General features: G+C 40.9%; 2 non-coding genes and 2 pseudogenes across 2 annotated transcripts; all 4 read left to right on the top strand.

The window, feature by feature from the left end:
* LOC122322714 overlaps nt 1-1749 on the top strand; it is a 2765-nt pseudogene extending 1016 nt beyond the window's left edge.
* Nucleotides 1750-11829: 10080 nt separating this feature from the next.
* LOC122322730 lies at nt 11830-13824 on the top strand. Its single transcript, XR_006246802.1, has one exon. It is a non-coding gene; the product is annotated as a small subunit ribosomal RNA (ribosomal RNA).
* Nucleotides 13825-14350: 526 nt separating this feature from the next.
* On the top strand, nt 14351-14529 carry LOC122322716. The gene has a single exon (XR_006246788.1). It is a non-coding gene; the product is annotated as a 5.8S ribosomal RNA (ribosomal RNA).
* A 381-nt stretch (nt 14530-14910) lies between these two features.
* Nucleotides 14911-24509, top strand: LOC122322760 (annotated as a pseudogene).
* Nucleotides 24510-27500: the final 2991 nt, after the last annotated feature.

Below are 27500 nucleotides of genomic sequence, written 5' to 3'. Positions count from 1 at the left end.
GATCAGGTTGAAGTCAGGGGAAACCCTGATGGAAGACCGAAACAGTTCTGACGTGCAAATCGATTGTCAGAATTGAGTATAGGGGCGAAAGACCAATCGAACCATCTAGTAGCTGGTTCCTTCCGAAGTTTCCCTCAGGATAGCTGGTGCATTTAACTGTTGTATAAAATAATCTTATCTGGTAAAGCGAATGATTAGAGGCCTTAGGGTCGAAACGATCTTAACCTATTCTCAAACTTTAAATGGGTAAGAACCTTAACTTTCTTGATATGAAGTTTAAGGTTATGATATAATGTGCCCAGTGGGCCACTTTTGGTAAGCAGAACTGGCGCTGTGGGATGAACCAAACGTAATGTTACGGTGCCCAAATTAACAACTCATACAGAAACCATGAAAGGCGTTGGTTGCTTAAAACAGCAGGACGGTGATCATGGAAGTCGAAATCCGCTAAGGAGTGTGTAACAACTCACCTGCCGAAGCAACTAGCCCTTAAAATGGATGGCGCTTAAGTTGTATACCTATACATTACCGCTAAAGTAGATGATTTATGTTACTTGTAATATAAATTTTGAAACTTTAGTGAGTAGGAAGGTACAATGGTGTGCATAGAAGTGTTTGGCGTAAGCCTGCATGGAGCCGCCATTGGTACAGATCTTGGTGGTAGTAGCAAATAATCGAATGAGACCTTGGAGGACTGAAGTGGAGAAGGGTTTCGTGTGAACAGTGGTTGATCACGAGTTAGTCGGTCCTAAGTTCAAGGCGAAAGCCGAAAATTTTCAAGTATAGAAAAATCAAAATATATTTTGCATCATACCGATTTTTATACACTTGAATAATTTTGAACGAAAGGGAATACGGTTCCAATTCCGTAACCTGTTGAGTATCCGTTTGTTATTAAATATGGGCCTCGTGCTCATCCTGGCAACAGGAACGACCATAAAGAAGCCGTCGAGAGGTATCGGAAGAGTTTTCTTTTCTGTTTTATAGCCGTACTACCATGGAAGTCTTTCGCAGAGAGATATGGTAGATGGGCTAGAAGAGCATGACATATACTGTTGTGTCGATATTTTCTCCTCGGACCTTGAAAATTTATGGTGGGGATACGCAAACTTCTCAACAGGCCGTACCAATATCCGCAGCTGGTCTCCAAGGTGAAGAGTCTCTAGTCGATAGAATAATGTAGGTAAGGGAAGTCGGCAAATTAGATCCGTAACTTCGGGATAAGGATTGGCTCTGAAGATTGAGATAGTCGGGCTTGATTGGGAAACAATAACATGGTTTATGTGCTCGTTCTGGGTAAATAGGGTTTCTATCATTTATGGTAGATTCTTGTTCCCCGGATAGTTTAGTTACGTAGCCAATTGTGGAACTTTCTTGCTAAAATTTTTAAGAATACTAATTGGGCAACTGATTAGTTCTTTTAAATTATAACGATTATCAATTAACAATCAATTCAGAACTGGCACGGACTTGGGGAATCCGACTGTCTAATTAAAACAAAGCATTGTGATGGCCCTAGCGGGTGTTGACACAATGTGATTTCTGCCCAGTGCTCTGAATGTCAAAGTGAAGAAATTCAAGTAAGCGCGGGTCAACGGCGGGAGTAACTATGACTCTCTTAAGGTAGCCAAATGCCTCGTCATCTAATTAGTGACGCGCATGAATGGATTAACGAGATTCCTACTGTCCCTATCTACTCAGTACGAGTTCAGACTTGGGAACGAACGGACGTGTCTTTGCTGTCGCGGTTAAACAGAGATAACGGTTCTTAAAGTAACGGGATCTTGTTTACATTTCCGCCAATTTACTGTTGCGCTTGTTTTTGCATTTGCTTTCGCATTTGCCTTCGCTGTGCGGAAAGTGTGAATAACGGTGCTTTGAGTAGCATTTTTTCGTGTAGCGGGGCTCTGAGTAACGGTGCTTTACAGTTGCGCTTATTTTTGCATTTGCTTTGCATCTGCCTTATCTGAAAAGGGTACAATTTTTTCGTGTGCGTGTGAATCTTCTGTCAGTGCGTTACGAATGTGTGTGTGAACAAATCTATTTATAGATTGTCACGTGTTGTGATGCCGCCACGTAAGAAGAGTTCGGCGGAGCTTGTAAGCGGGGGGGGCGCTGATGGTGTCGTCAGATGACGACACGTCGCTGTCCTCTGATGCAGCGAAGCGATGTCGTGAGGTAAGGAGGAGGGGTGTGCTGAGTAAGCAGCGGTTGAGGAAGGCAGCTTCCGAGACGGCTGTAGACTCAGCAGGTAAGAATGTGGACGGGCGGCGCGCGGAGGGTAACCTTATGGTTACCCTCAGAGTGCCTAGAGAGAAAGGCGAGGCGTGCAATTCGGGCACGCCTAGTGTGAGTGCTGGTGTTCCCGCTGTGGAGGAGCCCATTGCTGCGCGTTCGGCGAGCAATGCGTTACCGTTGAGGCAGAGGGGAACGCCAATAGAAAAAATGAAAGCGATAAGCAAAGAGCTGGTAGAGTGTGCACTCGCTGAGTGTATGACGGGGTCACTGGTCGGTAGCGTGTTAGGCTACGCGACGCAGTATGAGGAGTTGCTGTTTTCGCTTATAGCGGAAAATGAGCGCCTCAAGGGGCGTTTGGAGGCTGTTCGCTTTAATGCGACCAATGAGCATGCTGGGCATGTGACAGCTGGCCAAACGCGAGTTCCGCCCCGGGGGGGTCCCATGTCGACAATGTCGTCTGCCCCGGAGATGCCTCCACCAGTCGAGACCTGGTCCTTGGTTGTGCGCAGCAAAACTGCTGGTAAGACCGCCAAGGAGGTGGTGGATAAGGTAGTGAAGGAGGTAGGGCCTACCTTAGGTGTGCGCGTCCATGAGGTGAAACCTCTGCGGGATGGTGGAGCGATCATTCGCACACCATCTGTTGCCGAGCGGAAGAAGATTGCGGGGAACGCAAAATTCAGCGAAGTTGGTCTGGAAGTGAGTGTGAAAGAGAGACTGGGGCCGAAAGTGGTCGTGCAGGGCGTTCACGCTGTAATCTCGCCTGACGAGTTCATGGCTGAGCTATACGAGCTGAACCTCAAGGACAAGATGTCCAAAGAGGCCTTCACTAAAGGTGTCCGCATTGCGAGTAAGCCTTGGTCGCAAGAGGGTAGCGCAGCAGTGAATGCTGTTTTCGAGGGTGCTGGCCGGCCATGCAAACCCTCTTGGATGTCGGACGCTGCTACGTGAAATGGTTCTCATTTCGTGTGAGGAACTTTGACTCGGTAGTGGGTTGCTATCGTTGCCTTGGCCTCGACCATAAGGTAGTGGAATGCCGGCTCAAGCAGGACGTCTGTCGTCGCTGCGGCCAAATGGGTCACCGCGTGGCTCAGTGCAGCAATGCACTGAACTGTCGCAATTGCGCATTCAAGGGTAGGCCGTCTGAGCATCTCATGATGTCTCCAGCTTGCCCTGTGTACAGTGCAATTGTGGCGCGGGCGAGTGCTAGACATTAATATGTCTAGCAGACTTCTTCAGTTGAACTGTCAGAAGTCATATGCAGTCATGTGCGATGTGGGTGGCATGATCGTGAGAAGAGGCAGCGTAGTTGCCCTGCTGCAGGAACCCTACGTGACAAATGGTTGCGTACGGGGATTGCCCGCGGGTATGCGAGTATTTCCTGACAAGAGGGCCAATTCTGCTGTCGTTGTGAATGATGTCAGTATCGAATGCACTGTTGTGAATTCGACTGACTGGGGTGTGTGTGTGAGCCTTAGTGGCAATTTTGGTAGATTGTTCGTAGCAAGCGTATACTGTAAGTTCGGGGATCCCCTCGAACCGTATATCGCGTATATGGATGAGGTGCTACTACTGGCTAGTAGCGTTCCGTTCATCCTTGGTATTGACGCGAATGCACCGTCCCCTTTGTGGTTCAGTAAGATATCTAGATCTGCTAGGTATCTGAACCGCTCTAGGGGTGAGGTGCTGGCCGAGTGGGCTGTGTCCCAGGATGTCCGGGTCGTTAACGAACCCAGCGAGTGGTACACGTTTGCGGGCCCGATGGGCCAGAGTGACATTGATGTCACTCTTGCGAATGTGGCAGCAACGAGTGTGTTTGGTTTTCAATGGAGTGTACTGGGTGGACACGGTGTGAGTGACCACAATCCGATTGAGATTGTCATCACTCACACTTCCACCACGCGTGAAAGTGATGGGGGTAATCGCTGGCGCACTTGTGGTGCGAATTGGCCCCTTCATGGGATTTTTGTGAGTGAAGCGGCAACGCAAGTTCCGCTTAGCACTTTTAGTGCAATGAATGTTGACGAGCAGGTCGTATGTGTGAATAGGTGGGTGACTTGTGCGAATGATCGCTTGTTTGAGAGGCACCGAAAGGTCAACCTCAAACGAGTGAAGTGGTGGTCGCATGAGTTGAGCGTTAAGCGTCGGTCAGTGCGGTCCCTAAGGAAGCGATTCCAAAGGGCCAGATCTGCCAATGCCGAGAACGCTGGCCAACTTAGGTTAGCTTACAGCCAGTGTATGAATGAGTACAAGCAAATGCTTGTAAGAGTGAAAGAGGATGAATGGCGTTCCTTTTTGGAGCGCAATAAGGACGACCCCTGGGGTCGTGCTTATAAAGTTGTGAGAGGTAGGCGTAGGGAAGCGGATGTAAGTGGCCTCCGTGTCGGTGACGTTCAGTTAACGGCATGGAGTGACTGCATGAATGTCTTATTGAATGAGTTCTTCCCTAGAGCGGATCATCAGAACTTGCCACCGAGTGTGGTTGGTGATGTTGACCCGCTCCTGGATAGTGAATTGGAGGTGGCTTTCTCGATGTTAAAGTCGAGGAAATCACCTGGTATGGATGGTTTTACTGGGGAAATGTGTAAGAGTGTCTGGAAGTCAATTCCAGACTATATGAATGTAATGTATGGAAAGTGTATGAATGAGGGATATTTCCCCAATGAGTGGAAGTGTGCAAGGGTGATTGTGCTTTTGAAGTCGCCCGATAGGGTCAGGAGCAATCCTCGTTCCTTTCGGGGCATCAGTCTCCTACCAGTGCTGGGTAAAGTGCTGGAAAGAGTCATGGTAGAAAGGCTCCAAGAGAGAGTGAGTAGCCAAATGTCAGATCGGCAATTTGGTTTTAGGAAGGGCAGATGTGTGGAAGATGCGTGGAGATTTGTAAGTGACTCCGTTGAGTCCAGCAACTCCAGGCATATTCTAGGCATCTTTGTTGATTTTAAAGGGGCGTTTGACCACCTGAGTTGGCCGAGTGTGTTGGAGAGGTTGAGCGAATGTGGCTGCCGGGAATTGGCTATTTGGGAGAGCTATTTCTCTGGCAGACGAGCGTGTGCTGTAGGTCGGCATGAAAGTGTTAGCCTGAATGTGGTTCGTGGCTGCCCGCAGGGTTCCATCTGTGGTCCATTTATATGGAACCTCATGATGGATACCTTGCTATGGCAGCTCGAGCGTGTATGCAAGTGCTGCGCGTATGCGGACGACCTGCTCATTCTGGTTGAGGGGCAATCGCGAGCGGATGTAGAGGCAAGTGCGGCAACGTACTTGCGAGTTGTGTATGAGTGGGGTCTCTGTGTTGGCGTCAGTCTGGCAATGGACAAGACCGTGACAATGCTGCTTAAGGGCAGATTGTCGCGTAGTCGACCCCCATTGGTTAGGCTAAATGGCGGCAGCCTGAGATATGTGTCGGAGGTGAAATATCTCGGCATTGTGTTTGGCGAGAGGATGTGTTTCATTCCTCATATCGCATATGTGAAAGGGCGATTGCTCAGTGTGGTTGGACAAGTGCGTCGGATTTTGAGAAGTGACTGGGGCCTCAGCAGAACTGCTGCTCGCGCCGTATACGATGGTCTATTTGTTGCCTGTGCAACTTATGGATCGTCGGTATGGTGTAAAGTAGTTTCGACTGTTGTAGGCAGAAAGAATGTGTTGGCTTGCCAGCGTGTGATGTTGTTAGGCTTTATGGAGCAAAACTGGAAGTATCCTTGTGGTACGAGTTCTGACCGGAGGACTGATGCGGTACCACGGGCGTTTGGGGTGTTCAGGGGCGGTCTCGACCCTCGGCTCTCAGCGCTGTTGTTGGGGATATCAGCTGGCCGGCTAGCGGTCTGAATTCGTTCAGTTATGAATGCCGCTGTTTGCGGAAGAGGAAGGAATAGGCCTCGCTCCCCACAGTGAGAAAACCATGTCCATAAAGCATGGCGTATACTGTTCCATCTGCGATTTGGTGCTTACATCAATTCGCATTCTATTCCGTACAGTGATATCTTTCCTTCTTTTTGGGTCACCAACCCGTAACTGTTTGGAGTTAAAATTGGGAGTACCCTACGGGTACGAGGCTTGACCGGAGGCTTGCTTTCCGGTACCACGGGTAATCAGGAGCCCGCGGAACCTTGTTTCCGTCCTGGTTTTTGGTTGCGGCCCTTCGGGGAGTTTCGTGGTGGCTGTGGTTTGACACCCAAATGCGGGTAGAGCTATTGACTCGGCGTGTTGTTGCGCTATACAACAGGGTGCCGTGACCCATAGAGCGGAAGTCGTTTTAGATAGGCGGCCCTCCAAACCAAGGTGGAAGTTCACGACCAAACAGTAGTGACTTCAAATTGGTACCTGCGGAATATTAATTCCAATGGGGCGGTAATTGACGCTTGAATTAATTCCTGTGCTTGGCACCGTGAGATTAAGCCATCCCGGCAGGTGCTCACGTTAAACCAATTGACTTTAATGTCCCTATCTACTATCTAGCGAAACCACAGCCAAGGGAACGGGCTTGGAATAATTAGCGGGGAAAGAAGACCCTTTTGAGCTTGACTCTAATCTGGCAGTGTAAGGAGACATAAGAGGTGTAGAATAAGTGGGAGATATTAGACTTCGGTTTGGTATCGACAATGAAATACCACTACTCTTATTGTTTCCTTACTTACTTGATTAAATGGAACGTGTATCATTTCCTAGCCATTATACGGATGTATTTATTATATCTTATGGTATTGGGTTTTGATGCAAGCTTCTTGATCAAAGTATCACGAGTTTGTTATATAATCGCAAACAAATTCTTTAATAAGAAAATGCATTTATGTATTTTTGATTTAAAAATTTGGTATAACTCCAATTACTCAGGTATGATCCAATTCAAGGACATTGCCAGGTAGGGAGTTTGACTGGGGCGGTACATCTCTCAAATAATAACGGAGGTGTCCCAAGGCCAGCTCAGTGCGGACAGAAACCACACATAGAGCAAAAGGGCAAATGCTGACTTGATCTCGGTGTTCAGTACACACAGGGACAGCAAAAGCTCGGCCTATCGATCCTTTTGGTTTAAAGAGTTTTTAACAAGAGGTGTCAGAAAAGTTACCATAGGGATAACTGGCTTGTGGCGGCCAAGCGTTCATAGCGACGTCGCTTTTTGATCCTTCGATGTCGGCTCTTCCTATCATTGTGAAGCAAAATTCACCAAGCGTTGGATTGTTCACCCATGCAAGGGAACGTGAGCTGGGTTTAGACCGTCGTGAGACAGGTTAGTTTTACCCTACTAATGACAAAACGTTGTTGCGACAGCATTCCTGCGTAGTACGAGAGGAACCGCAGGTACGGACCAATGGCACAATACTTGTTCGAGCGAACAGTGGTATGACGCTACGTCCGTTGGATTATGCCTGAACGCCTCTAAGGTCGTATCCGTGCTGGACTGCAATGATAAATAAGGGGCAATTTGCATTGTATGGCTTCTAAACCATTAAAAGTTTATAATTTATTTTATAAACGACAATGGATGTGATGCCAATGTTATTTGTAACATAGTAAATTGGGAGGATCTATGATCACCTGATGCCGTGCTAGTTACATATTTAAACATTATTTAATACAATGACAAAGCCTAGAATCAATTGTAAACGACTTTTGTAACAGGCAAGGTGTTGTAAGTGGTTGAGCAGCTGCCATACTGCGATCCACTGAAGCTTATCCTTTGCTTGATGATTCGAAAATGTTAATAAAACAACAAATATAAAATATAATATGTGTGTTATGGTTGTTAAACACCAACTAAAACATATATATATATATATATTGTATGAGTTGTTTAAAGGTGCCATATTTGTTAATTTACTTATGATATTTTATATATTTCTTTGTAAGTTGATAATGTGTGGACCGGACCTTAAGAAAATGTTATATACAAAAAGCTTTTTGATGATGCAATACAAAATTTATGTTATTTTATAAATAACATTCTTTTCAGAATAATTGAATTGTTATTGAAAGGAATAAAGAAATTAAATTGTTTTAAACAAAACAGAGAAAGAAGAACACACATTTTATTATATATATGAGTATATATATATATATATATATATATATATATATATATATATATATAGATAACTGCGAAAGGCAATAGTAGAAAACACAAAAAAATAAATATATGAAATCATATTAAAAATATATTATAATTCAATCAATGGAGAACAGTAATATGCGAATGAAAAATTTACACTCTTAAACATAAATGTTATATTTAGTGTGAAATAGAAGTTTATATTTTATTTGATATTGCATAATAATAATAAACCGATTAATAAAATTTACACTCATGAGACTTGGAATTGTTATGAAATTCAATTCAGTGTTTTCCAATACAAAATGTCAAATAATATCATGAAACATATAAATTACATGTTAGATAATAACATATGATACAAACAATGTGATATAATAGAATTTAACATGTAAAATAAATGTTGGGTAATAACGTATGGAACAACTCTACTACAATAAAAAATGTTTGCTATAGACAAAATTATATATGGAAATCACATGATTGTGGAGTATTGTCTTGCCGGCAGCCGTCAATTATAGTTCAAATTATTAAATATTTAAGTTATTCGTGTGTTATATTTAAATTAATACATGAAGAATTAATAGTGAGTGGTTGCATTTGAAAAAAGTATCATTCTTAAGGAAATGGTGTTCAAAAACCTATATATGGAGTGGTGTCGCGCACGGCAAGTCATATGAGAAAAAGTAAAAGTAACAAAATAATATGACTGTGGAGTATTGTCTTGCCGGCATGGGTCATTTATTGGGCAAATTATGAAATGTTATGAAATTCAATTCAGTGTTTTCCAATACAAAATGTCAAATAATATCATGAAACATATAAATTACATGTTAGATAATAACATATGACACAAACAATGTGATATAATAGAATTTAACATGTAAAATAAATGTTGGGTAATAACGTATGGAACAACTCTACTACAATAAAAAATGTTTGCTATAGACAAAATTATATATGGAAATCACATGATTGTGGAGTATTGTCTTGCCGGCAGCCGTCAATTATAGTTCAAATTATTAAATATTTAAGTTATTCGTGTGTTATATTTAAATTAATACATGAAGAATTAATAGTGAGTGGTTGCATTTGAAAAAAGTATCATTCTTAAGGAAATGGTGTTCAAAAACCTATATATGGAGTGGTGTCGCGCAAGGCAAGTCATATGAGAAAAAGTAAAAGTAACAAAATAATATGACTGTGGAGTATTGTCTTGCCGGCATGGGTCATTTATTGGGCAAATTATGAAATGTTATGAAATTCAATTCAGTGTTTTCCAATACAAAATGTCAAATAATATCATGAAACATATAAATTACATGTTAGATAATAACATATGACACAAACAATGTGATATAATAGAATTTAACATGTAAAATAAATGTTGGGTAATAACGTATGGAACAACTCTACTACAATAAAAAATGTTTGCTATAGACAAAATTATATATGGAAATCACATGATTGTGGAGTATTGTCTTGCCGGCAGCCGTCAATTATAGTTCAAATTATTAAATATTTAAGTTATTCGTGTGTTATATTTAAATTAATACATGAAGAATTAATAGTGAGTGGTTGCATTTGAAAAAAGTATCATTCTTAAGGAAATGGTGTTCAAAAACCTATATATGGAGTGGTGTCGCGCAAGGCAAGTCATATGAGAAAAAGTAAAAGTAACAAAATAATATGACTGTGGAGTATTGTCTTGCCGGCATGGATAATTTATTGGGCAAATTATGAAAAAATGAAGTTAATCTTGTATTATATTTTATTTAATACATGAAGAATTAATGTTGGGTGGTAGCATTTGAAAAAAGTATCATGCTTAAAGAGATGGTGTTCAAAAACCTATATATGGAGTGGTGTCGCGCAAGGCAAGTCATATGAGAAAAAGTAAAAGTAACAAAATAATATGACTGTGGAGTATTGTCTTGCCGGCATGGATAATTTATTGGGCAAATTATGAAAAAATGAAGTTAATCTTGTATTATATTTAATTTAATACATGAAGAATTAATGTTGGGTGGTAGCATTTGAAAAAAAGTATCATGCTTAAAGAGATGGTGTTCAAAAACCTATATATGGAGTGGTGTCGCGCAAGGCAAGTCATATGAGAAAGAGTAAAAGTAACAAAATAATATGACTGTGGAGTATTGTCTTGCCGGCATGGATAATTTACTGGGCAAATTATGAAATAATGAAGTTAATCTTGTATTATATTTAATTTAATACATGAAGAATTAATGTTGGGTGGTAGCATTTGAAAAAAAGTATCATGCTTAAAGAGATGGTGTTCAAAAACCTATATATGGAGTGGTGTCGCGCAAGGCAAGTCATATGAGAAAAAGTAAAAGTAACAAAATAATATGACTGTGGAGTATTGTCTTGCCGGCATGGATAATTTATTGGGCAAATTATGAAATAATGAAGTTAATCTTGTATTATATTTAATTTAATACATGAAGAATTAATGTTGGGTGGTAGCATTTGAAAAAAGTATCATGCTTAAAGAGATGGTGTTCAAAAACCTTTATATGGAGTGGTGTCGCGCAAGGCAAGTCATATGAGAAAGAGTAAAAGTAACAAAATAATATGACTGTGGAGTATTGTCTTGCCGGCATGGATAATTTATTGGGCAAATTATGAAATAATGAAGTTAATCTTGTATTATATTTAATTTAATACATGAAGAATTAATGTTGGGTGGTAGCATTTGAAAAAAGTATCATGCTTAAAGAGATGGTGTTCAAAAACCTTTACATGGTGAGTGGTGTGTGCTCATCTATTATATGAAGATTTCATATAATTTATTAAAGATTATGTTATACGCTCATGTTTGTGTTTGAGTATGTTCGTTCGTTATTAATAATAATTGCTTGGCTGCGATAAAAAAAGATAATTGCGGAATTTGCCAAGGTATGTTGTTGGAAATATTGTATTAAAATCTTTATTTCCACAATATATTATAATAGGTTTCCTTTTATCGTTAATTTCTCTCTTATAACAAACAAATGTAACCGATTGAAAATTGATATAGCAGATGTGGATGCATTTGTTGTGTCAATGAGTAAATTGGTTAAAACATGTCATATTTTTATATATTATTTGTCATCATTAAAAAATTCACATTTCTTTGCTGAATGTGAGTTGGAGTGCTTTTCTTGATATATATATATTATTTCAAAATTAAATGTCGTAAAATATCAATTTGTTGTCATAATAAATTTGATTTATTTCTCCATATATTTTATGTGGGAAGTGAACAAAAAATCAAAGTGTGATAATATATTATATTAAGCAAGTGCAATTAATAAAATATTGTTGAACGAAATTTATATAGATTACTTTGTCAATTTTATTAAATTAACGAAAATGAAATGCTATCTAATAATAGCCATATTCGTTTATTATCTAGTTTAAATATACATCTATATTATTTTATTCAAAAGTATTAATCAATTTGTCATATATTATTAGATTTGTATATTAATGTATTTTATATATATGTATAATATATTTGTACATATATAAATAAAAACATTATTCTGGTTGATCCTGCCAGTAGTTATATGCTTGTCTCAAAGATTAAGCCATGCATGTCTAAGTACACACGAATTAACAGTGAAACCGCAAAAGGCTCATTATATCAGTTATGGTTCCTTAGATCGTTAACAGTTACTTGGATAACTGTGGTAATTCTAGAGCTAATACATGCAATTAAAACACGGACCTTATGGAACGTGTGCTTTTATTAGGCTAAAACCAAGCGGTCGCAAGATCGTTACATTGGTTGAACTCTAGATAACATGCAGATCGTATGGTCTTGTACCGACGACAGATCTTTCAAATGTCTGCCCTATCAACTTTTGATGGTAGTATCTAGGACTACCATGGTTGCAACGGGTAACGGGGAATCAGGGTTCGATTCCGGAGAGGGAGCCTGAGAAACGGCTACCACATCTAAGGAAGGCAGCAGGCGCGTAAATTACCCACTCCCAGCTCGGGGAGGTAGTGACGAAAAATAACAATACAGGACTCATATCCGAGGCCCTGTAATTGGAATGAGTACACTTTAAATCCTTTAACAAGGACCTATTGGAGGGCAAGTCTGGTGCCAGCAGCCGCGGTAATTCCAGCTCCAATAGCGTATATTAAAGTTGTTGCGGTTAAAACGTTCGTAGTTGAACTTGTGCTTCATACGGGTAGTACAACTTACAATTGTGGTTAGTACTATACCTTTATGTATGTAAGCGTATTACCGGTGGAGTTCTTATATATAATTAGGTACTTGTATTTTTTTATGTATTCCTCCTATTTAAAAACCTGCATTAGTGCTCTTCATCGAGTGTTATTGTGGGCCGGTACAATTACTTTGAACAAATTAGAGTGCTTAAAGCAGGCTTCAAATGCCTGAATATTCTGTGCATGGGATAATGAAATAAGACCTCTGTTCTGCTTTCATTGGTTTTCAGATCAAGAGGTAATGATTAATAGAAGCAGTTTGGGGGCATTAGTATTACGACGCGAGAGGTGAAATTCTTGGACCGTCGTAAGACTAACTTAAGCGAAAGCATTTGCCAAAGATGTTTTCATTAATCAAGAACGAAAGTTAGAGGTTCGAAGGCGATCAGATACCGCCCTAGTTCTAACCATAAACGATGCCAGCTAGCAATTGGGTGTAGCTACTTTTATGGCTCTCTCAGTCGCTTCCCGGGAAACCAAAGCTTTTGGGCTCCGGGGGAAGTATGGTTGCAAAGCTGAAACTTAAAGGAATTGACGGAAGGGCACCACCAGGAGTGGAGCCTGCGGCTTAATTTGACTCAACACGGGAAAACTTACCAGGTCCGAACATAAGTGTGTAAGACAGATTGATAGCTCTTTCTCGAATCTATGGGTGGTGGTGCATGGCCGTTCTTAGTTCGTGGAGTGATTTGTCTGGTTAATTCCGATAACGAACGAGACTCAAATATATTAAATAGATATCTTCAGGACTATGGTGTAGAAGCTTATATAGCCTTCATTCGTGGTGGCAGTAAAATGTTTATTGTGTTTGAATGTGTTTATGTAAGTGGAGCCGTACCTGTTGGTTTGTCCCATTATAAGGACACTAGCTTCTTAAATGGACAAATTGCGTCTAGCAATAATGAGATTGAGCAATAACAGGTCTGTGATGCCCTTAGATGTCCTGGGCTGCACGCGCGCTACAATGAAAGTATCAACGTGTATTTCCTAGACCGAGAGGTCCGGGTAAACCGCTGAACCACTTTCATGCTTGGGATTGTGAACTGAAACTGTTCACATGAACTTGGAATTCCCAGTAAGTGTGAGTCATTAACTCGCATTGATTACGTCCCTGCCCTTTGTACACACCGCCCGTCGCTACTACCGATTGAATTATTTAGTGAGGTCTCCGGACGTGATCACTGTGACGCCTTGTGTGTTGCGGTTGTTTCGCAAAAGTTGACCGAACTTGATTATTTAGAGGAAGTAAAAGTCGTAACAAGGTTTCCGTAGGTGAACCTGCGGAAGGATCATTATTGTATAATGTCCCTTACCGTTAATAAATCAGATGTCATATTTTGTATATATAATATATATATATATATATAATAAAAATTCTATTAATTTACGATTACACAAATAATTATAATTATAAATGGTCATTCGAAAATTGTGATATAACATAATTATGTGTTTTTGTATTTTAATGGATAAACTTTGCGTGTATATGTACCATAATATGCATGCGTTGCACAAATGTATTGGTCATTATTTCTATGAGCATACATTGTATAAACGCAACAACCTAAATATATATTGTTGTACCTGTTTCCAGGTTAATGTTTTACATATGTTTATATTAATATTCTTGTTTGGCTATCTTATTGAAATTGTTTCATATACCATATTTTTATAAATTATGTAAGACTAAGACATTTCGCAACATTTTTTAGGTAAATCAATTTTATTGAAGGAATTGATATATGCCAGTAAAATGGTGTATTTTTAATTTCTTTCAATAAATATATTTTTGACAATGAAATAAACAAAAAAAAATTGTATCACTCTAAGCGGTGGATCACTCGGCTCATGGGTCGATGAAGAACGCAGCAAACTGTGCGTCATCGTGTGAACTGCAGGACACATGAACATCGACATTTTGAACGCATATCGCAGTCCATGCTGTTATGTACTTTAATTAATTTTATAGTGCTGCTTGGACTACATATGGTTGAGGGTTGTAAGACTATGCTAAATAAGTTGCTTTAAATGTTTTTTAATATTTGAGCATATGGTATATTATTGGATAAATAATGTGTGCACTTTATTAGTGCACACACGAAATATTCATAATATTAATTTATATATGGATATACATACCAACTCTCATTGTGTATAATTTGTATGAGAAAACTGAAGATATATATTTTCTTTTTCAAATTCAAATAATATCGAGAAATGTCTAGCATAAAAATGAAATGAAAGTTTTTTTTTCATCTAGAATTGTCTCGATTATTATTGATGCGATAAGAAAACTGTTGTAAATATTATTATTCTTCAAGAATTAGTGTATTCATAATATTGAATATTATATCATAGTATTCAATAAAAATTGTTTTATACAACCTCAACTCATATGGGACTACCCCCTGAATTTAAGCATATTAATTAGGGGAGGAAAAGAAACTAACAAGGATTTTCTTAGTAGCGGCGAGCGAAAAGAAATCAGTTCAGCACTAAGTCACTTTGTCTATATGGCAAATGTGAGATGCAGTGTAAGGAACATCAATATTCTAGTATGAGAAATTAACGATTTAAGTCCTTCTTAAATGAGGCCATTTACCCATAGAGGGTGCCAGGCCCGTATAACGTTAATGATTACTAGATGATGTTTCCAAAGAGTCGTGTTGCTTGATAGTGCAGCACTAAGTGGGTGGTAAACTCCATCTAAAACTAAATATAACCATGAGACCGATAGTAAACAAGTACCGTGAGGGAAAGTTGAAAAGAACTCTGAATAGAGAGTTAAATAGTACGTGAAACTGCTTAGAGGTTAAGCCCGATGAACCTGAATATCCGTTATGGAAAATTCATCATTAGAATTGTAATATTTAATTAATATTATAATAATAGTGTGCATTTTTTCCATATAAGGACATTGTAATCTATTAACATAATTAATTTATCAAAAAATTGTGAATTATTGATTATTTCAATTATAGTGCTTGCATTATAACATGATATAAATGTCATAAATTTGATAAAGTGCTGATAGATTTATATGAATACAGTGCGTTAATTTTTCGGAATTATATAATGGCATAATTTTCAATGATTTTTGTGTTTATTATATGCACTTGTATGATTAACAATGCGAAAGATTCAGGATACCTTCGGGACCCGTCTTGAGACACGGACCAAGGAGTCTAACATATGTGCAAGTTATTGGGATATAAACCTAATAGCGTAATTAACTTGACTATTAATGGGATTAGTTTTTTAGCTATTTATAGTTAATTAACACAATCCCGGGGCGCTCTATATAGTTATGTATAATGATATTTATATTATTTATACCTCTAACTGGAACGTACCTTGAGCATATATGCTGTGACCCGAAAGATGGTGAACTATACTTGATCAGGTTGAAGTCAGGGGAAACCCTGATGGAAGACCGAAACAGTTCTGACGTGCAAATCGATTGTCAGAATTGAGTATAGGGGCGAAAGACCAATCGAACCATCTAGTAGCTGGTTCCTTCCGAAGTTTCCCTCAGGATAGCTGGTGCATTTAACTGTTGTATAAAATAATCTTATCTGGTAAAGCGAATGATTAGAGGCCTTAGGGTCGAAACGATCTTAACCTATTCTCAAACTTTAAATGGGTAAGAACCTTAACTTTCTTGATATGAAGTTTAAGGTTATGATATAATGTGCCCAGTGGGCCACTTTTGGTAAGCAGAACTGGCGCTGTGGGATGAACCAAACGTAATGTTACGGTGCCCAAATTAACAACTCATACAGAAACCATGAAAGGCGTTGGTTGCTTAAAACAGCAGGACGGTGATCATGGAAGTCGAAATCCGCTAAGGAGTGTGTAACAACTCACCTGCCGAAGCAACTAGCCCTTAAAATGGATGGCGCTTAAGTTGTATACCTATACATTACCGCTAAAGTAGATGATTTATGTTACTTGTAATATAAATTTTGAAACTTTAGTGAGTAGGGAGGTACAATGGTGTGCATAGAAGTGTTTGGCGTAAGCCTGCATGGAGCCCGCCATTGGTACAGATCTTGGGTGGTAGTAGCAAATAATCGAATGAGACCTGGGAGGACTGAAGTGGAGAAGGGTTTCGTGTGAACAGTGGTTGATCACGAGTTAGTCGGTCCTAAGTTCAAGGCGAAAGCCGAAAATTTTCAAGTATAGAAAAATCAAAATATATTTTGCATCATACCGATTTTTATACACTTGAATAATTTTGAACGAAAGGGAATACGGTTCCAATTCCGTAACCTGTTGAGTATCCGTTTGTTATTAAATATGGGCCTCGTGCTCATCCTGGCAACAGGAACGACCATAAAGAAGCCGTCGAGAGGTATCGGAAGAGTTTTCTTTTCTGTTTTATAGCCGTACTACCATGGAAGTCTTTCGCAGAGAGATATGGTAGATGGGCTAGAAGAGCATGACATATACTGTTGTGTCGATATTTTCTCCTCGGACCTTGAAAATTTATGGTGGGGATACGCAAACTTCTCAACAGGCCGTACCAATATCCGCAGCTGGTCTCCAAGGTGAAGAGTCTCTAGTCGATAGAATAATGTAGGTAAGGGAAGTCGGCAAATTAGATCCGTAACTTCGGGATAAGGATTGGCTCTGAAGATTGAGATAGTCGGGCTTGATTGGGAAACAATAACATGGTTTATGTGCTCGTTCTGGGTAAATAGGGTTTCTATCATTTATGGTAGATTCTTGTTCCCCGGATAGTTTAGTTACGTAGCCAATTGTGGAACTTTCTTGCTAAAATTTTTAAGAATACTAATTGGGCAACTGATTAGTTCTTTTAAATTATAACGATTATCAATTAACAATCAATTCAGAACTGGCACGGACTTGGGGAATCCGACTGTCTAATTAAAACAAAGCATTGTGATGGCCCTAGCGGGTGTTGACACAATGTGATTTCTGCCCAGTGCTCTGAATGTCAAAGTGAAGAAATTCAAGTAAGCGCGGGTCAACGGCGGGAGTAACTATGACTCTCTTAAGGTAGCCAAATGCCTCGTCATCTAATTAGTGACGCGCATGAATGGATTAACGAGATTCCTACTGTCCCTATCTACTCAGTACGAGTTCAGACTTGGGAACGAACGGACGTGTCTTTGCTGTCGCGGTTAAACAGAGATAACGGTTCAAAAAGTAACGGGATCTTGTTTACATTTCCAGCGCGTTTACAGTTGCGCTTGTTTTCTACATTTGCTTTCGCATTTGCGTTCGCTGTGCGAAAAATAACCTGGGTACATTTTGTAGCGGTGTCTGAGTGACGGTGCTTTAAATTCGCTTATTTTGCATTTGCCTCCCTTCCTTAAAAGGGTACATTTTTACGTGTGCGTGTGACTGTAGTGCTAGTGTGTGTGTAAAAAATCGATTTATAGATTGTCACGTGTTGTGATGCCGCCACGTAAGAAGCGTTCGGCGGAGCTTGAAGCGGGGGGGGGGCGCAGATGGTGTCGTCAGATGACGACACGTCGCAGTCCTCTGATGCAGCGAGCGATGTCGTGATAAGAAGGAGGGGGTGCTGAGTAAGCAACAGTTGAGGAAGGCAGCTTCCGAGACGGCTGTAGACTCAGCAGGTAAGAATGTCTAAAGGCGGCGCGCGGAGGGTAATCTGGTGGTTACCCTCAGAGTGCCGAGAGAGAAAGGCGAGGTGTGCAATTCGGGCACGCCTAGTGTGAGTGCTGGTGTTCCCGCTGTGGAGGAGCCCATTGCTGCGTGTTCGGCGAGCAATGCGTTACCGTTGAGGCAGAGGGGAACGCCAATTGAAAAAATGAAAGCGATAAGCAAAGAACTGGTAGAGTGTGCACTCGCTGAGTGTATGACGGGGTCACTGGTCGGTAGCATGTTAGGCTACGCGACGTAGTACGAGGAATTGCTGTTTTCGCTTATAGCGGAAAATGAGCGCCTCAAGGGGCGTTTGGAGGCTGTTCGCTTTAATGCGACCAATGAGCATGCTGGGCATGTGACAGCTGGCCAAACGCGAGTTCCGCCCCGGGGGGGTCCCATGTCGACAATGTCGTCTGCCCCGGAGATGCCTCCACCAGTCGAGACCTGGTCCTTGGTTGTGCGCAGCAAAACTGCTGGTAAGACCGCCAAGGAGGTGGTGGATAAGGTAGTGAAGGAGGTAGGGCCTACCTTAGGTGTGCGCGTCCATGAGGTGAAACCTCTGCGGGATGGCGGAGCGATCATTCGCACACCATCTGTTGCCGAGCGGAGGAAGATTGCGGGGAACGCAAAATTCAGCGAAGTTGGTCTGGAAGTGAGTGTGAAAGAGAGACTGGGGCCGAAAGTGGTCGTGCAGGGCGTTCACGCTGTAATCTCGCCTGACGAGTTCATGGCTGAGCTATACGAGCTGAACCTCAAGGACAAGATGTCCAAAGAGGCCTTCACTAAAGGTGTCCGCATTGCGAGTAAGCCTTGGTCGCAAGAGGGTAGCGCAGCAGTGAATGTTGTTCTCGAGGGTGCTGGCCTGGCCATGCAAACCCTCTTGGATGTCGGACGCTGCTACGTGAAATGGTTCTCATTTCGTGTGAGGAACTTTGACCCGGTAGTGGGTTGCTATCGTTGCCTTGGCTTCGATCATAAGGTAGCGGAATGCCGGCTCAAGCAGGACGTCTGTCGTCGCTGCGGCCAAATGGGTCACCGCGTGGCTCAGTGCAGCAATGCACTGAACTGTCGCAATTGCGCATTCAAGGGTAGGCCGTCTGAGCATCTCATGATGTCTCCAGCTTGCCCTGTGTACAGTGCAATTGTGGCGCGGGCGAGTGCTAGACATTAATATGTCTAGCAGACTTCTTCAGTTGAACTGTCAGAAGTCATATGCAGTCATGTGCGATGTGGGTGGCACGATTGTGAGAAGAGGCAGCGTAGTTGCCCTGCTGCAGGAACCCTACGTGACAAATGGTTGCGTACGGGGATTGCCCGCGGGTATGCGAGTATTTCCTGACAGCAGGGCCAACTCTGCTGTCGTTGTGAATGATGTCAGTATCGAATGCACTGTTGTGAATTCGACTGACTGGGGTGTGTGTGTGAGCCTTAGTGGCAATTTTGGTAGATTGTTCGTAGCAAGCGTATACTGTAAGTTCGGGGATCCCCTCGAACCGTATATCGCGTATATGGATGAGGTGCTACTACTGGCTAGTAGCGTTCCGTTCATCCTTGGTATTGACGCGAATGCACCGTCCCCTTTGTGGTTCAGTAAGATATCTAGATCTGCTAGGTATCTGAACCGCTCTAGGGGTGAGGTGCTGGCCGAGTGGGCTGTGTCCCAGGATGTCCGGGTCGTTAACGAACCCAGCGAGTGGTACACGTTTGCGGGCCCGATGGGCCAGAGTGACATTGATGTCACTCTTGCGAATGTGGCAGCAACGAGTGTGTTTGGTTTTCAATGGAGTGTACTGGGTGGACACGGTGTGAGTGACCACAATCCGATTGAGATTGTCATCACTCACACTTCCACCACGCGTGAAAGTGATGGGGGTAACCGCTGGCGCACTTGTGGTGCGAATTGGCCCCTTCATGGGATTTTTGTGAGTGAAGCGGCAACGCAAGTTCCGCTTAGCACTTTTAGTGCAATGAATGTTGACGAGCAGGTCGTATGTGTGAATAGGTGGGTGACTTGTGCGAATGATCGCTTGTTTGAGAGGCACCGAAAGGTCAACCTCAAACGAGTGAAGTGGTGGTCGCATGAGTTGAGCGTTAAGCGTCGGTCAGTGCGGTCCCTAAGGAAGCGATTCCAAAGGGCCAGATCTGCCAATGCCGAGAACGCTGGCCAACTTAGGTTAGCTTACAGCCAGTGTATGAATGAGTACAAGCAAATGCTTGTAAGAGTGAAAGAGGATGAATGGCGTTCCTTTTTGGAGCGCAATAAGGACGACCCCTGGGGTCGTGCTTATAAAGTTGTGAGAGGTAGGCGTAGGGAAGCGGATGTAAGTGGCCTCCGTGTCGGTGACGTTCAGTTAACGGCATGGAGTGACTGCATGAATGTCTTATTGAATGAGTTCTTCCCTAGAGCGGATCATCAGAACTTGCCACCGAGTGTGGTTGGTGATGTTGACCCGCTCCTGGATAGTGAATTGGAGGTGGCTTTCTCGATGTTAAAGTCGAGGAAATCACCTGGTATGGATGGTTTTACTGGGGAAATGTGTAAGAGTGTCTGGAAGTCAATTCCAGACTATATGAATGTAATGTATGGAAAGTGTATGAATGAGGGATATTTCCCCAATGAGTGGAAGTGTGCAAGGGTGATTGTGCTTTTGAAGTCGCCCGATAGGGTCAGGAGCAATCCTCGTTCCTTTCGGGGCATCAGTCTCCTACCAGTGCTGGGTAAAGTGCTGGAAAGAGTCATGGTAGAAAGGCTCCAAGAGAGAGTGAGTAGCCAAATGTCAGATCGGCAATTTGGTTTTAGGAAGGGCAGATGTGTGGAAGATGCGTGGAGATTTGTAAGTGACTCCGTTGAGTCCAGCAACTCCAGGCATATTCTAGGCATCTTTGTTGATTTTAAAGGGGCGTTTGACCACCTGAGTTGGCCGAGTGTGTTGGAGAGGTTGAGCGAATGTGGCTGCCGGGAATTGGCTATTTGGGAGAGCTATTTCTCTGGCAGACGTGCGTGTGCTGTAGGTCGGCATGAAAGTGTTAGCCTGAATGTGGTTCGTGGCTGCCCACAGGGTTCCATCTGTGGTCCATTTATATGGAACCTCATGATGGATACCTTGCTATGGCAGCTCGAGCGTGTATGCAAGTGTTGTGCGTATGCGGACGACCTGCTCATTCTGGTTGAGGGGCAATCGCGAGCGGATGTAGAGGCAAGTGCGGCAACGTACTTGCGAGTTGTGTATGAGTGGGGTCTCAGTGTTGGCGTCAGTCTGGCAATGGACAAGACCGTGACAATGCTGCTTAAGGGCAGATTGTCGCGTAGTCGACCCCCATTGGTTAGGCTAAATGGCGGCAGCCTGAGATATGTGACGGAGGTGAAATACCTCGGCATTGTGTTTGGCGAGAGGATGTGTTTCACTCCTCATATCGCATATGTGAAAGGGCGATTGCTCAGTGTGGTTGGACAAGTGCGTCGGATTTTGAGAAGTGACTGGGGCCTCAGCAGAACTGCTCGCACCGTATACGATGGTCTATTTGTTGCCTGTGCAACTTATGGATCGTCGGTATGGTGTAAAGTAGTTTCGACTGTTGTAGGCAGAAAGAATGTGCTGGCTTGCCAGCGTGTGATGTTGTTAGGATGTCTGCCTGTATGCCGCACTGTCTCCACGGAGGCAATGCAGGTGTTGTTAGGAGTAGCCCCTCTGGACTTAAAGATCAGGCGTCGAAGCCTGAGCTATAAGATCAAGAGGCGGTTGCCGTTGCTGCAGAATGAATGGTTAGCGGATAGGGATGTGGAGAGTTTAGGGCTTAGTGAGTGCAAGAAATTGCTAAATGAGTGTGTTCTGTCTGACTGGCAGGTCAGATGGGATACTAGCGAGAATGGGAGGGTCACTCATAGGTTTATTCGGGAGGTCACATTTGCTGTTGACCGTCCAGACTTCAGGCTTCACCTGAGTTTTGGATTTTTGTTGACGGGCCACGGGTCGCTGAATGCATTCTTGCATTCAAGACGACTTTGTGATAGCCCGGAATGCCCTTGTGGCTGGGTGGGAGAGACATGGGAACATGTCCTCTGTGAGTGCCCTTTGTATGCAGATCTGCGAGATCTAAGTGTGCTTGGGATAACGCGGGGTATTAGTGGGTATGACGTAAGTCAAGTGCTCTCCACTTGTGAAGGGGTAAGGAGAATGAGTGAGTTTGCACGGGCTGCATTTGCCAGACGACGTCTCATACGTGGAGAAGTTGGGTGAATGTTGAATGTCTGTTGGGGGTATGAATGTGGGGGTGTGTGAATGGATTGCTGAGTTGCGTTCGGGGGTCACCAGTCCCGGCTTTATGGAGCAAAACTGGAAGTATCCTTGTGGTACGAGTTCTGACCGGAGGACTGATCCGGTACCACGGGCGTTTGGGGTGTTCAGGGGCGGTCTCGACCCTCGGCTCTCAGCGCTGTTGTTGGGGATATCAGCTGGCCGGCTAGCGGTCTGAATTCGTTCAGTTATGAATGCCGCTGTTTGCGGAAGAGGAAGGAATAGGCCTCGCTCCCCACAGTGAGAAAACCATGTCCATAAAGCATGGCGTATACTGTTCCATCTGAGATTTGGTGTTTACATCAATTCGCATTCTATTCCGTACAGTGATATCTTTCCTTCTTTTTGGGTCACCAACCCGTAACTGTTTTGGAGTTAAAATTGGGAGTACCCTACGGGTACGAGGCCTGACCGGAGGCTTGCTTTCCGGTACCACGGGTAATCAGGAGCCCGCGGAACATAGTTTCCGTCCTGGTTTTTGGTTGCGGCCCTTCGGGGAGTTTCGTGGTGGCTGTGGTTTGACACCCAAATGCGGGTAGAGCTATTGACTCGGCGTGTTGTTGCGCTATACAACAGGGTGCCGTGACCCATAGATCGGAAGTCGTTTTAGGTAGGCGGCCCTCCAAACCAAGGTGGAAGTTCACGACCAAACAGTAGTGACTTCAAATTGGTACCTGCGGAATATTAGTTCCAATGGGGCGGTAATTGACGCTTGAATTAATTCCTGTGCTTGGCACCGTGAGATTAAGCCATCCCGGCAGGTGCTCACGTTAAACCAATTGACTTTAATTGTCCCTATCTACTATCTAGCGAAACCACAGCCAAGGGAACGGGCTTGGAATAATTAGCGGGGAAAGAAGACCCTTTTGAGCTTGACTCTAATCTGGCAGTGTAAGGAGACATAAGAGGTGTAGAATAAGTGGGAGATATTAGACTTCGGTTTGGTATCGACAATGAAATACCACTACTCTTATTGTTTCCTTACTTACTTGATTAAATGGAACGTGTATCATTTCCTAGCCATTATACGGATGTATTTATTATATCTTATGGTATTGGGTTTTGATGCAAGCTTCTTGATCAAAGTATCACGAGTTTGTTATATAATCGCAAACAAATTCTTTAATAAGAAAATGCATTTATGTATTTTTGATTTAAAAATTTGGTATAACTCCAATTACTCAGGTATGATCCAATTCAAGGACATTGCCAGGTAGGGAGTTTGACTGGGGCGGTACATCTCTCAAATAATAACGGAGGTGTCCCAAGGCCAGCTCAGTGCGGACAGAAACCACACATAGAGCAAAAGGGCAAATGCTGACTTGATCTCGGTGTTCAGTACACACAGGGACAGCAAAAGCTCGGCCTATCGATCCTTTTGGTTTAAAGAGTTTTTAACAAGAGGTGTCAGAAAAGTTACCATAGGGATAACTGGCTTGTGGCGGCCAAGCGTTCATAGCGACGTCGCTTTTTGATCCTTCGATGTCGGCTCTTCCTATCATTGTGAAGCAAAATTCACCAAGCGTTGGATTGTTCACCCATGCAAGGGAACGTGAGCTGGGTTTAGACCGTCGTGAGACAGGTTAGTTTTACCCTACTAATGACAAAACGTTGTTGCGACAGCATTCCTGCGTAGTACGAGAGGAACCGCAGGTACGGACCAATGGCACAATACTTGTTCGAGCGAACAGTGGTATGACGCTACGTCCGTTGGATTATGCCTGAACGCCTCTAAGGTCGTATCCGTGCTGGACTGCAATGATAAATAAGGGGCAATTTGCATTGTATGGCTTCTAAACCATTAAAAGTTTATAATTTATTTTATAAACGACAATGGATGTGATGCCAATGTTATTTGTAACATAGTAAATTGGGAGGATCTATGATCACCTGATGCCGTGCTAGTTACATATTTAAACATTATTTAATACAATGACAAAGCCTAGAATCAATTGTAAACGACTTTTGTAACAGGCAAGGTGTTGTAAGTGGTTGAGCAGCTGCCATACTGCGATCCACTGAAGCTTATCCTTTGCTTGATGATTCGAAAATGTTAATAAAACAACAAATATAAAATATAATATGTGTGTTATGGTTGTTAAACACCAACTAAAACATATATATATATATATATTGTATGAGTTGTTTAAAGGTGCCATATTTGTTAATTTACTTATGATATTTTATATATTTCTTTGTAAGTTGATAATGTGTGGACCGGACCTTAAGAAAATGTTATATACAAAAAGCTTTTTGATGATGCAATACAAAATTTATGTTATTTTATAAATAACATTCTTTTCAGAATAATTGAATTGTTATTGAAAGGAATAAAGAAATTAAATTGTTTTAAACAAAACAGAGAAAGAAGAACACACATTTTATTATATATATGAGTATATATATATATATATATATATATATATATATATATATATATATGATAACTGCGAAAGGCAATAGTAGAAAACACAAAAAAATAAATATATGAAATCATATTAAAAATATATTATAATTCAATCAATGGAGAACAGTAATATGCGAATGGAAAATTTACACTCTTAAACAAAAATGTTATATTTAGTGTGAAATAGAAGTTTATATTTTATTTGATATTGCATAATAATAATAAACCGATTAATAAAATTTACACTCACTCATGAGACTTGGAATTGTTATGAAATTCAATTCAGTGTTTTCCAATACAAAATGTCAAATAATATCATGAAACATATAAATTACATGTTAGATAATAACATATGACACAAACAATGTGATATAATAGAATTTAACATGTAAAATAAATGTTGGGTAATAACGTATGGAACAACTCTACTACAATAAAAAATGTTTGCTATAGACAAAATTATATATGGAAATCACATGATTGTGGAGTATTGTCTTGCCGGCAGCCGTCAATTATAGTTCAAATTATTAAATATTTAAGTTATTCGTGTGTTATATTTAAATTAATACATGAAGAATTAATAGTGAGTGGTTGCATTTGAAAAAAGTATCATTCTTAAGGAAATGGTGTTCAAAAACCTATATATGGAGTGGTGTCGCGCACGGCAAGTCATATGAGAAAAAGTAAAAGTAACAAAATAATATGACTGTGGAGTATTGTCTTGCCGGCATGGGTCATTTATTGGGCAAATTATGAAATGTTATGAAATTCAATTCAGTGTTTTCCAATACAAAATGTCAAATAATATCATGAAACATATAAATTACATGTTAGATAATAACATATGACACAAACAATGTGATATAATAGAATTTAACATGTAAAATAAATGTTGGGTAATAACGTATGGAACAACTCTACTACAATAAAAAATGTTTGCTATAGACAAAATTATATATGGAAATCACATGATTGTGGAGTATTGTCTTGCCGGCAGCCGTCAATTATAGTTCAAATTATTAAATATTTAAGTTATTCGTGTGTTATATTTAAATTAATACATGAAGAATTAATAGTGAGTGGTTGCATTTGAAAAAAGTATCATTCTTAAGGAAATGGTGTTCAAAAACCTATATATGGAGTGGTGTCGCGCAAGGCAAGTCATATGAGAAAAAGTAAAAGTAACAAAATAATATGACTGTGGAGTATTGTCTTGCCGGCATGGGTCATTTATTGGGCAAATTATGAAATGTTATGAAATTCAATTCAGTGTTTTCCAATACAAAATGTCAAATAATATCATGAAACATATAAATTACATGTTAGATAATAACATATGACACAAACAATGTGATATAATAGAATTTAACATGTAAAATAAATGTTGGGTAATAACGTATGGAACAACTCTACTACAATAAAAAATGTTTGCTATAGACAAAATTATATATGGAAATCACATGATTGTGGAGTATTGTCTTGCCGGCAGCCGTCAATTATAGTTCAAATTATTAAATATTTAAGTTATTCGTGTGTTATATTTAAATTAATACATGAAGAATTAATAGTGAGTGGTTGCATTTGAAAAAAGTATCATTCTTAAGGAAATGGTGTTCAAAAACCTATATATGGAGTGGTGTCGCGCAAGGCAAGTCATATGAGAAAAAGTAAAAGTAACAAAATAATATGACTGTGGAGTATTGTCTTGCCGGCATGGATAATTTATTGGGCAAATTATGAAAAAATGAAGTTAATCTTGTATTATATTTTATTTAATACATGAAGAATTAATGTTGGGTGGTAGCATTTGAAAAAAGTATCATGCTTAAAGAGATGGTGTTCAAAAACCTATATATGGAGTGGTGTCGCGCAAGGCAAGTCATATGAGAAAAAGTAAAAGTAACAAAATAATATGACTGTGGAGTATTGTCTTGCCGGCATGGATAATTTATTGGGCAAATTATGAAAAAATGAAGTTAATCTTGTATTATATTTAATTTAATACATGAAGAATTAATGTTGGGTGGTAGCATTTGAAAAAAGTATCATGCTTAAAGAGATGGTGTTCAAAAACCTATATATGGAGTGGTGTCGCGCAAGGCAAGTCATATGAGAAAGAGTAAAAGTAACAAAATAATATGACTGTGGAGTATTGTCTTGCCGGCATGGATAATTTACTGGGCAAATTATGAAATAATGAAGTTAATCTTGTATTATATTTAATTTAATACATGAAGAATTAATGTTGGGTGGTAGCATTTGAAAAAAGTATCATGCTTAAAGAGATGGTGTTCAAAAACCTATATATGGAGTGGTGTCGCGCAAGGCAAGTCATATGAGAAAAAGTAAAAGTAACAAAATAATATGACTGTGGAGTATTGTCTTGCCGGCATGGATAATTTATTGGGCAAATTATGAAATAATGAAGTTAATCTTGTATTATATTTAATTTAATACATGAAGAATTAATGTTGGGTGGTAGCATTTGAAAAAAGTATCATGCTTAAAGAGATGGTGTTCAAAAACCTTTATATGGAGTGGTGTCGCGCAAGGCAAGTCATATGAGAAAGAGTAAAAGTAACAAAATAATATGACTGTGGAGTATTGTCTTGCCGGCATGGATAATTTATTG

This window comes from Drosophila grimshawi, unplaced genomic scaffold (assembly GCF_018153295.1).
Source record: "Drosophila grimshawi isolate 15287-2541.00 unplaced genomic scaffold, ASM1815329v1 contig_60, whole genome shotgun sequence".
NCBI lineage: Eukaryota > Metazoa > Arthropoda > Insecta > Diptera > Drosophilidae > Drosophila > Drosophila grimshawi.
The sequence above is the reverse complement of the archived record's forward strand: the minus strand, read 5'-3'. Positions and strand labels throughout refer to the sequence as shown.